Source organism: Gavialis gangeticus, unplaced genomic scaffold (assembly GCF_001723915.1).
Source record: "Gavialis gangeticus isolate Ggan-Ray unplaced genomic scaffold, GavGan_comp1, whole genome shotgun sequence".
Classification (NCBI taxonomy): domain Eukaryota; kingdom Metazoa; phylum Chordata; order Crocodylia; family Gavialidae; genus Gavialis; species Gavialis gangeticus.
Window position 1 is genome coordinate 21,312,238 of NW_017729000.1, and position 12,661 is coordinate 21,324,898.

Consider the following 12,661-nt stretch of genomic DNA (forward strand, 5'->3'; position numbering starts at 1 on the left):
AAAATCTAACTTGGATATTGGTTCCAAATTTGTGGTAGTTTGCCCCCATTAAACTTCAGGTTTAAGTGTTTCAAAACTTTTCAGTCATCGGGTAGCTTTAAAATAAACAGATTTCTTACTGGTTAGGGAAGCTGTGGAGTCTCCTCCATTAGAGGTTTGCAAGAAGTGGATGGGCTTGGGCTAGGATCTGAGATGGGTTTGGAATAGTGACTCCTGCATCAGTTCAGGAACTGACCTCGGTAGTGCAAGTGAAAGGGAGGTAGCAGGGCAATATCCCTGGCTACTGTCTTTGGTACGGGTAGTGGGGAGGTGGGGATGCCCAAAAATAGCCCAGCACAGCAGCTGCCCTGCTTATACGTCTGACCTAGGGGGTCTGCAGACTATGTCTAAGGGGTCTGCAAAAGATGACTACGATCAATCAAAAGTATGTGATACCCACACTTAAAATTTAAAGTGGTCTGCACCTCCATTCAAAATTTCCAAAGTGGTCCACACTTCCATTCACATTTTTTTAGGGGTCTACAAATGAATAAAGGTTGAAAACTACTGATCTAGATTCTCTGACCTTATGATCCTTTGACTTCCAAACCAATTTCTTAGTAATAAAGTAGATGGAGGCCTTTGGTGATTTTTATTAATTTAAAACACTGGGGGTCAACCATTTTGGCAGATGTGCCATAAATTAGCCCGGACCTTTCCCCATCTGCCATTCCTGTCCCCTTCCCTTGCCTGATCAGTTGCTCTGTTTTCTGCTCTGAGCCCTGCATGCAGCCCTACCCAATCTGATGCCCTGCTTTCTGTTTCCTTCCCTATGTGTCACTTAGCTGTCTGTCCCCTCCCCAGTCTTCTGCATGCCATATGCAGAGGCTGCCCATGCCACTTGTGACGCCTGTGCCACAAACTGCCCACCACTGATTTGAATGTGTGGAAGCTTACCATTTTTGCAGTACAGCAAAAATTCACTTCCATTTGCAGCAAGAGTAAATATTGTTAGCTCTCAAGACTGTTAGGATTTGTTTGTAAATCGTTGGCTGCTGGTCAAAATTGGACAGTATGTGGACAAACACATTTCTTTGTCAGATCTGACAGACAGAAGGAGTCACTGTTTGTTTTCTTTTGAGGAGATCCTCGGTCTCTAAGCCTGAATCTGGAATTAAATCTACATACCAACAGCCCTAATGTGGAAGTGTGTTTATATGTTTGTCCCATTGTAAAAGTAAGCACGGCTCATAAAGTTTAGAAGTCAGAGTTCTGCATGCAGAGGATTTGCAGGATTCGGAGTGGAGACGTAAATGAGAACGTTGTCTCTCTCTCTCATGTTCATGCATCTCCGAGTATGTCAATGTTGCTGATTGTTTTTGCGGATGAGAATTTCTGATGCATGAATCACCACCATTCTAGCAACAGTGCTGCATTTGATCACCGAGTCCTAGACGGTTTTCAACAAGCAATTAGGAGATGGATGGAAAGATAATTTGTACATTTGTCTGTTTGTTGTTTTGTCTCAGGCTCTTCTGTAATCATTTAGCTAACTCCCTTCTTCTGCAGGCAGGCAGGAGGGGCCTGAGAAATTCCATCCCAGCCTCTTTCTGCACAGACAGAGTTTGCCCACTTCCTTTAGGCAGATGTTCCATGCACTTCCAGTATACGGCGTGTGCTTTGAATAGAGTGGGAGAAGTTTCTTCTGAACTGTCATGCTGCTACTTGTCCTCTGCCCAATGAAAACACTCTTCACCAACAATTACCACATCACTACAAACAGACTAAAGAGAGACATGATGTAAAAATTAAATTACTTAAAACATTTTTGGGCTAACTCTTGGCTTTATATAAACTCAGAGAGAATCCTATAAGGTACTGAAGGCAGATTAGAGGTTTGGGCAAAGCTAGAAAATTGCTGCCATTATATTGTTATTATTAACACCTTGTAATTAGCCCTAAGGAATCCTGAAGTTCTCTCTCCTGATTTGGCTTTAATGAAGGAAAATTGCTACCTTTGCAAGTTGGATGGCGCCCACTCTGATTAACTTTAAGTATATAGGACTATTATTTTGAAAATGTTTGTTGTCATGCGAATATTAGTATTGCATGTAATTGTGGGGGGGGAGATAGGGAGAGGGATGTGTGTTTTCTTTCTAGAGCATGATGAGTCGCACATTCACTTTGGTGAGGGTCATCCCTTTAAGGATCCAATTCTTTTCAGATGCCCCAGCCACAAGCTAATGATTTAGTAGGTTTTTGTAGTGAGGCCTGCCAGCTGCTTTACCTGGTGATTGCATTGGCTTCTTGAGTAATTGTTGGATGGAGTTGGTTTTATTATCACTTTGAAAGTCACCCCAGATGAATGAGATCATGTGTAATTTAGCACCCAAAGTATAATAGAGATCCTTTTACTTACATGTCCCACCCCAAGCCTTTCCTGATCTTTTTGCTGCTTTCACAGGCAACGGCTTTCCAATGAAATCAAGCCAACATTAATAAAGCATCCCTTCCATACATCTCCACTCCTTCCCTCCCACATACTATATGTTTTTATTACCTTCTCTGGGAAAAACTGACATTAAAGAACCTCATCTGATCTTATCTGTAATTAATTTGTATTTTGATCAAATAGAAAAAAGAATTTTTGCATGTAATGACTAACCTGTTCATTATTTTTTTCTTTTGAACCCCTATGACCGCTTAATAACTCATGCTGAAGCAGAACTGATTATGACATTTTCCCCCACCCACTATCCAGGAAGACTGAAGGTGTTGCCTCTCATACTTAAACAAATTGCTTCAGATAATGACTTTGTGCAAAATTAGTCATACATAATTGAGAAATTCTATAGATGAATAAAAAAGTAACTCTAGATGAAATGATCATTCTAGTGTTTAAGTTTACATAGGATTTACCATAACAATTCAGACCATCAGTCCATTTAAAATAATAACCTGCCTCTTATACGTTTCTAGGACCTCATTCAATTCCCATTGAAATCAGTGGGGAATTTTCTTTTGACCCATTTATAGGGAAGCCTATAGGAGCCTAAGGTACAATTCTGATCTTTTTTGTGTCAGTGTAAATGTGAGTTATCTTCATACAACAATCAGCATAGTTAACCCCAAGCATTCAAATATCATGTGACTGGCTTAAAAACTATGACGTTTAAAAAGAACTGAATTTATTTGATTTGTCTTCTGATTTCTGAGCCTTAAGGTCATACTCAGATCTGGTTTTTAAGCTTTCCTCTGAAAGTATTACAGGTAGAAGCTTACCCCCCTGCCCTTTTCTAGTTAAGATTCCCATGAAGACATTCCAGGAGCTTGGGCTTGGTGGGAAAAGCACCAGTGCAGAGCCTGGTAGCAAAATCATGAGAGAAATCCAGTGTGAGAAATGAGACTCAAGCCCTAAGTCTTTCATAATGAGCCTTAATGAACTATACAACATTATATATAAACAGGAAATATTCCTTTATGTCCCCCATAAAGCAATCAGCTTTTACCCCAAAAGCACTACCTTTATACAGTAATTGCCTCAGCTTGCATAGTTATGCATGCCGTTAGCAATTGTAAAATTATCCGGCTCTTTCTGTATAGCTAGATGAAAGAAAAAAGCAGGTAAACAACATTTAATGTGCCAACCATGTAATATATGGATTTTCCATGAAAAAAATAGAAAGAAAATAAGTTTAGTGTGAGGTTTGGGCTGTAAAGGTGTTTGGGAAAGAAGCTCTGAACTGGAGTTTTGTGTCAGCATATATAGGGGTCAGTTATACAACTCAACATATGGAGATGTTCAGATTTCAAAATCTGGCTCACTCCCATCTCTGAATGAGACATACCATGAAACAATCTACCACTGCCATGTCATAAAGAGAAGGAACCAGACAAAGTAACAAGTTGAAATTATAAACATTACCTTTATAATAATGGAAAAGCTATGTATTCAAAACAAGAATTGGTCTTGGGCATTGACAACTGAATGCTAATCACTTCTTTCACTTCCTGTGCTCAATGGCTTTGTAGTGTTTCTGTAGACAGCTAAAAAGAGTTCACGTTCCACCAGCTGAAGTGAATGAAGTGGTTCAGAGGTGGCAATGATGGGTAGATTGATACAGCCTTAGCATTTTTCCATTGACATCAGTGGGCATTAGCTCAGACCCATAGTTTGTAAGGAATTTTATAATCTTTGGAGCTGAAAAGTGGTGCATGGATTTTATTTAATGACATTCATCTTATAGCAATTAATGACATATGACTTAAGGCATCTTCTACTACTTCTGATACCTTAGACCCTATTCCTACAATAATTCAACAAAGACAAAACTAGAATTAGTCTCCCCCTGAAAATCTCTGGCCCCAACAGCCAAAACTATCTCTCTCTCCTTAAAAAAGCAGCCCCTTAGGTTATTGTGACCCAGGGTACCTACTCTGAATAATTTTTCAGGGTAGAGACATACATTAACAACATTCAGCATAAATCTAAGCGGAGTGAGACGGGCTGTTAAAGCTGTCAGCTCATGAGTCATGTAATGATTCCTGCTAATGCAGAAGGACAGTTTTTGATCGGAGCTTGTACAGGTTTCTGTCTCAGTGGCTGATGGACTAACAAAATACCAAGATGCAAACCAAGGAAAAAATATCCTCCCAGGCTCGTTGGATCTCTCATTTGCTTCTTATGGCAATTTCCCACCTTGCCCCTTGGGCATCACAGACAAGAGAAGAGCACAGCTGTTCCCATGGAAGGGAAAGTAGTGACTACACCACAGTGTTCTCTTATTGTGTTCTCACTTCTAATCCATCTCTGGCTGCTGTGCAGGAAATCTGATTCATCCTACTGAGGGGAGGGGAAGGTGGCAAGAGGCAAGAAATTAGGGATTCAATTCAGTGCCATTCAATTAAGCATGTTCTCTCAGAAAACCAGAGCTTATTTGTTCAACAAGTTCTGCTTCCCTGAGCAGAATTACTGTCTTCCTCTCCACAAATTTAACAGGCCGTGGAAGAGGTTAGGCTGGAACAGAGCAACATTGCAAATTGTACTACCAGTGCTAAGAAAAAGTGGCGTGACCACTGTGTGGCTGCAGCTGGCAGCCTGAAGAAGGCTCTGACTTCTGTGGGGTCTTCACTGGAATTCCCCCTGGATCTCAGATCATCATGAGCTTTGTGCATTGCACCCAACTTTCCTTGTCTTGCTACCAGCCCAACAGTTCCCCAGCCTGACTGTAGATTAAAAAAAACACATAGCACATTTCTGAAGGGCAGAGAGGGGAGTGCCTGGCCAGGGCTGGTTATACCTCATCTTTGATCATTCACAGATTGGAGCAGGTTTTTAACACTTGACTTCCATGTTTCGTGAAAGCATGACACTGGCCACTGAGTGTTAAAGACACAAACATTGTGTTTGTCCCTCTGCAGGTGTCAGTATAGTAGAAGGATGCATGGAAATGCTAGCATTTTCCATGGAAATGCTAGCATTTTCATCAGGGTTTGTTCCTGCAAACTGTTGGTATACATTTGTGCACTCATAATTGTGCACTTCCCCATGCAAAAGCCAGCTAGGGACTGGGATTAAAAATGTCCTCCCTTGAACCGTCTCAATAGCAAACCACTTACCAGTAATTACATCCTTAACATCCAGCACACAAGTTATTCTATTGAAATCAATGGTGCTAATCATTTGCTTAAAATTTCAAGACATGCATTAAGTTTTTTCCTGAATCACAGCCTTAATACTTACGATAGGTTGCAACAAGAGCTTTGAAAACTGAAGTCCTCTTTTTATCCATAGAGGTGAGACTGCATAGATAGTAGCACTACAAGCTGTTCCTACTCCTCTTTGCCTATATGCATTGATCATAATCTAGGGAAAAGACATTTGGACCATAACCTGGAGAAATGATTTACACATCAGTTTTTAATATCAATTACCTGCTTGGCCTCTTTTGAGGCTAAACAAGCACACCACTTGCCAGTCTGAGTGCTAGTAGTTTCTTAAATGTAGACAGCCCTGACACTGGACAGAGATACCAGCCCAGGCCACTCATCTGGCCTGTTCATTGTTTTACTTTTGATAAATCCCAACCACTTCTGTAAATTCCAGATAATAGGCTGCATAATACAACAGGCTTTTTTCTCCTGTGCTGATACTTGCTCATTTCCAAACAAGTTACAGAACATCCAGCTATTGGCTGTACAGGATGATAGAACAGAAGCTTCAGTGTCACGATGCCCATGAAATGAAATCGGCTTTGACTAGTTATTCCAAGGAACCGGGTGATTTGAGATGCTTTGGCAACTGGCTTTTCGGTCCCCTCTTCCAGCCATGAGTCAGCCACACAGATCAAGGAGAAAAGGAAGAAACCCACAAAGTACATCTATAAAAGTCTGCAACAATTATTTTGCAATGACTCAAAGCTACCGCGGATGCTGTCATCTTAGCATACTGCTTGGGTGCCTAGTTAAAAGCAATCTTTATATTAGAAGCCGGGGTGCTATGATCTTGCTAAGTCTCTATATGAAACTATGAACAAAAGACTGCTCAGGCTTTCAAGGCTTTTCTCTTCCCAACTGATGTTACATCATCTGTTTACACTAGGTGAAAAGGGAGATTTTTCGCTCTGTGAGTACGTGTGCTACTTAGCGCTGTTTTCATAGAGCCTGCATCCTTTCATCCCTGGCTTAGTTTAGTCCCCATTTCTAGTTGCTTGTGAAAGGGAGTGGTCTCCTCCCCCAAGTTTTAAGACCTCTCCTCATATAGCCTTGAAGAACTGATCATGATCGCTAAGTTACAAACCTATACTGCCAGGTGTCCTCTAATGCTACAGGTAAGAAGAGTCTTCTAAATTGCATTGCAAATCACTTTCCCTATAATAAACTCCATCCTGACTTGACCTGCTCCTTCTGGGATATTTTTCAGGGATGGACCTTGCTTTCATCTAGCATGTATTTGGTATCAATTAAATACTAATAACTAAGGATAAATAAGCCAGAGGCTTTGCACATTCTCTAATAAGGCAAAATTACAAAGGCATTTGCTTTTTCAAGGAATATATAACAACCAAGAGAAGAGCAGAATTGAACAAATTAGTTGTTTCCATTTATTGAGAAAACTGTTTTATTTCTCCTTTCCAAATTATCCAGAAGCCTATTGTGGTAGCATTGAGGTGATGCAGCTGTCATGGTCCAGGAAAAATTTGAGAGGCAAGGATTTTTGTAGGTATTATTTTTTATTGGATCAGTTGTGTAGTTGGGAGGTATATAGACAAGCTTTTGATGAGCTATGTACTCTTCCTCACCACAAAAATCCTTGCCAGGAGTCAACTGTAAGTTTTACAAATTTGTTCCTTGTTTGTTTTGGTTTGACAATTAGGAACATGTGCCAACAGGAAATGTCATTCTTCATCAATTGGACATCCATCCAACCCAAGGGTGGAGATTTTCAAGAGTATCTAAGTGATTGAAGGCATAATTCCTGATGTCTTTCCCCTTGATAAAACTTCCTAGTAACCTCCATTAATCAGTCTTTGACTTAAGCCCTGAAGTCTGCTGTTTCAATGGCTCTTCCACAACTTGTGTCTGTTCTTTTAATATTTATTCATAAAACTGGCAACTCTTGTTATCAGTATAGGATTATAGAATATAATTCCTTCATGAATTCTTGTAAGCTCGTGTCCCCAAGGAGCCCATGTGACAATATGTTCCACTGACTAACTCTGCCCAAGTTTCTTTCTTTTTCATCATCACCATATCATTTGCCATCTTTCAGTTTCACTGCATGCTCTGTGGTTTATTTTGGTTGTGTTTTCACTTTGCTTAATGCCTTTAAACATATATTAGCTTCTTGTACAATGATCACAGTGCTTTGTTTGGCCATATTTTCTGACACACATGACCTGATGTATAAGACAACATGAAGTCAAAGGGAAACAGATGCCTCTGATCAGCTTAGACTCACCCATAGCAAGAAATAAGGACGCAAGAGTAGAGAAACAGGAGTCCATTGTTAGAACTTCAGTGGTGTTGGTTCAAGCTGTACTTTCTTCTGTCTTTGGAAAAGTAAGACTTCATTTTTAGTATAAACAGCTCTAACATGGCAAGCTAGAATTTTTCAAAATTTTGAGGCATCCTGAGGCCTGAAAATTCTCCAGTTATCTCCCACCTGGCACAGACATCTATTCAGTTGATGGAAGGAAAGTCCTTTACTGACCTCTACAATATTCTTTGTAGATCATGAAGGATATGATTTTCTCTTATGTTTGCCTGAATAATTACCAGCCTGGTTATTTTGTATGCGGAAAAGTTTTATTTACCTGAAAGAAAAAGCACACATGCACACATTTTTACTTTTTGGGCATGTCTACACATGCATATTTACTGAGCAGTAACCAAAAATTACTGTGCAGTACAGGTATGCATCTACACATGCATACCCATACTGCACAGTAATTAGAATGACTTACGCTGACTTGAGCATAAATCTGATACCTGCATCATGCAGGTATCAAATTTACACCCAATTAGTTACTGTGCAGTAATGCATGTATAGACACTTTACTGCACAGTAACACTGTGTGTGTGTGGACTGACGTGAGACTAACTTTAGTCCCATGTCAGTCCACACACAGCATTACTGCACTTTAATGGCTGCTCGTGTAAACACCAGCCTAATAACTGCTTACTGTGCAGTAAGTTACTCCGCAGTAAATGCACGTGTAGACACGCCCTTTGAGAAAAGGTCTGGAGTTAAGAGGAGTAGAGCTAAGGACAGTCATGTCAGGTTTAAGATTAAGATACAAAGTGATACCTACAAACCCTGTGAACAATTCCCTCGTAAACACCCACTCCTTTCTGAGGTTAAACAATTAAATTAAAAGATCACCTTAGCACTAGCATTAGCTAAAGAAATTATAAGATCAGAGGAAAGAAGGTCTGGAAGAGACCTCACAAGGTCATCTAGTCAAGCCCCTTGCTCAAGGCAGGTTAGTCTCAGCCAAGTGTCTCTCTAACCTGCCCTTGAAAATTTCCAAGGATGGAGACTCCATAGTTTCTCCAGATAACCTGTTCAAATGCTTAGCCACCCTCACAGCCAGAAAGTTCCTTCTAATTTCCAGCCTAGATTTCATCTACTGCAGCTTGAGGCCATTGCTCCTAGTCCTGTTCCCTACAGCCACAAAGAAAACCCTATATCCACCCTCTATTCACCTTTCAAGTATTTAAAGATTGTTATGAAATCCCTCCCTCTCCCCTTTCCCCCTGCCCCTTCAGTCTTCTCTTCTTAAGGCTAAATAACTCTAGTTCTTTCAACTTTTCCTTATAAATCTTGATTCCCAGACAATAATTTTTCTCATTCTGCACTGGACTCTTCCCAATCTGTTCATATCTTTCTTGGAGTGTGGGATGCAAAACTAGACACAGTACTCCAATTGAGGCCTCATCAATGCTCAATTGAGTGGAAGAGTCACTTAACTTGATTTGCAAGTGACACTCCTGTTAATATGACCAGTATGCTGTTGGCTTGTGTTTCTTCAGCAGAGATATAAAGGAGATCAAGGACTGTGGCAGACATGTTGAAGGTAGAAAAATAACTTTTCTTACTATGACTGTTAATGTTACTCCTTGAAAATTTTTGTGAACTGGTATGTTTTATATTGCTGGACTGAAGTAAGAGAAAATAATTTATAACACATACAAAGAAATAGCTGACAAACCAGTTATTCCCCTTTTAAACTGGTGTTAAAACTAAATAATTTGGCACATTTAACTTCTTTTATTTTTGGTGGGCTTGCTTTATCGAAAAAAGATAAACAACAAAAATAAAGGTCATAAACAACTTCAGTTGAAAATACAGAGTTCTCATTTGAATTATTGCTGCATAAGTGACCAGGAAAATAAAAATCAAGTAATCTAAATGAGAAAAGACAAAGAGCTCCAATACCTTTAAAAATAGAAAGCATTGGACACGTTTTGGCTTGCAGAATAATCTAGAACAGTTAATGACTTTGGGAACATTAATTTAAAAGTTACTATTGGTTTTTGGGACCTGAGAGTTAGCATCTATTTGTGAGAGGGATACTGAAATACTTATGTTTGGGCAAAGCCCTGGCTGAGGGAGGGGTGGAAGGGTCAGTATGGAAGACCTGAAGAAAATTGGCTATATAATATTATCATTTTTTCAAGTTCTTGAGCTTTGGCAGAGCTCAGACTAAAACAGATTAATCTGACCCTGTAAACATGTTGAGATTTGACCATGTTTAGTTTTGAAAGAATTATCCCTTTGGCAATGTAATAAATGCTTTGAAATAGCATCTGATTCACAGTGAGTAAGAATAATGGATTTAATAGGGCCATTGTTTTGGAAGGAACTGCCCTTCCTCAGCCCTGCAGTCAAAGTGGGTAATTGTGGCCATGTCCCTCATTGTTCCCATCTTTCACTCTGTTGTTTGGTGTAGGAGCCCCTGTTGTAACGTAGGGACTGTTCACAATAGAGGTTGCTGTACATGCTTCCTCATGGATCGGTGTTGGAGTCCTGAAAAATGGTTCTTAGGATTGTCTGTCTTTTCAACAAAGATGCTTTTGCTGCAAGTCATGGCTATTCATTCTGACAAAATCTCAGTCCTCTAAACTTCCTAATTTAGTTTAAAACGATTCTCTTTATGGCTCCACATCTGACTTCTGCCTCTTCTCTCTTTTGCACTTCTGTCTGTTACCCAGTACAGTTTATTCATAGTAGATTCTTTGTTGGTGGTCCTGTAGGATGAAAGATCCTAAGATTTTAGAAGGACTCTATCATCCAGAGAGTCCCAATGACTCATTTGTTTTTTGGAGAGCAGCCTATGAATCTCCTCAAAGTGCTACATATTATCTTAACTTCCTTTTAGAGGTTAATTCCTTTCACTTTCACCAGTGTTCACAGAATTTAATATTGTAGGCTTATAAAGCTTGATCCCAGAGAATTCTCAAAGTGCTTTACACACTGTAAGCTACATTCGTCTCACATTAAATAGGTACTAATTCAGCGTAAAAGTACGGTCCTGCTGCCTATATGTTTGCTCGTGAATTTGAGGCTATCTAGTAACTGGCTTATAGAAGAGAGGGGAAATAGATTTGCCTCGCTATATTTTTTTCACTTTGAGTGTATTGAGGCCCGTGGTATTGGAGCCAGGGGGGACAGAGATTTTTTTGTGTCTACCAGGTATGTATGCATGGTAAACACAAAAAACCCTCTGTTTTTGTTCCATTGTGTTTGTTCCATTGTTGTTTTATTAAGTGATTCTCAATCTGAATTATTTCAGATTTCCACTGGTACCATGCAGTAGATTTTAGCTCTGTATATACTACATGGTAGTAGCACTTTATCCACCCTGGAACACAATCCCTTCTGGAATGGAGTATACCTTCCATTTAACAGTGTGAACAAGGACCAAAAGAAAGTGAGCAAGAGTAGCGCCACATCCACCTGAGACTACAAGGGGAATTTAGACAGATAGGCAATGAGAAAGTCATCACTCAAAACAAAGCACAGTCAGAACCTTCTAGGGCAGCAATCATTAGTCTTGTGAAAGGTTTCATGGGATTTTTGACTGACCATAAATGGTCAAGGCTTGGTTTTGCATCACGGTCAACTAACAGTGCCTCCAGCAGTACAGTGTGTTGGACACACTGGGACAACTGATCAGCTCAAAATTCGTCCCAGTGGCAGGTCTCAGGTCTTCAGTGGCCAAAGTTTACTGAAGTCCATGGAGAAACTTTTTCATAGGCTTTGGCCTACAATCTTTTTGCCTAAGGAAAGGTCCTGCACCAGAGGCAACACTGAAGATGTTGCCTTTAACATACTGGTTTTTCACCCCTCCACACAAGAGAACAATGAAAAGTTAAGCAAGGATGAAAGAACATAGCTGTCGCTTCTCCTTGTGGTTAGAGCACATTTTGTAAGTAACATTATATAGATATATTTCATCTGTTTCTTTATTTAACTGTGATAGCCAAGGAAGTACACAGTCACTGTACCCCACCCCACCACTGTCCCCTAGGGTGGTATGTCTTTTAGTAAGGCATCACGTCAAACAGTAGTATGTGACATTCACAACTAGGGAGTGTATCTCAAGATAGTATATCTGCCTGGGAAATCTGGAAAAAATGCACTAACAACTGCCTCAGGGGGAAATAGTGAGAGACTTAAACCATTAGATAAAGAGAGGGGAAAGGAAACATTTGCCAAATATATCTTGTTTTCACAGATCTGGGTTATTTTTGCAAATAAAGTGTGCTGCAAGATTCAGATGCACAAATTAGCTTGACTTGCTGGCCATTTAAAAACAAACAAACAAAAAAAATAAAAAACCAACAAAAAACCTCTTAGTTTGTAAACTGCTTTATAATTCTTTGCATATGTCTTTTGCAAAGTTCAATACTGTATTGTTTTAAACTTTTAATTTTCAAAAATAGAGGGAAAAATATACAGCCCCCAGCTGCCACTCTGCTGTAACAACACAATACTGGGTTATATTCATAGTTTCATAGTTAGTAGGGTCAGAAGGGACCTGAACAGATCATCAAGTCCAACTCCCTGTCATGGCAGGAAAGAGTACTGGGGTCAAACGACCCCGGCTAGGTGATTGTCTAGCCTCCTTTTGAAAATCCCCAGGGTAGGGGCAAGCACCACTTCCCTAGGAAGTTC

General features: G+C 39.9%; 1 long non-coding RNA gene across 1 annotated transcript in view; it reads right to left on the minus strand.

Annotated features, from left to right (window-relative positions):
- Positions 1–823: 823 nt before the first annotated feature.
- Positions 824–12,661, minus strand: part of LOC109290025 — a 52,573-nt gene continuing 40,735 nt past the window's right edge. The window contains exons 2-3 of the long non-coding RNA XR_002095492.1: positions 5,723–5,845; positions 824–1,763 (exon numbers count right to left, since the gene is read on the minus strand). This is a non-coding gene — a long non-coding RNA (uncharacterized LOC109290025). The remainder of the gene's footprint in view (positions 1,764–5,722; positions 5,846–12,661) is intronic.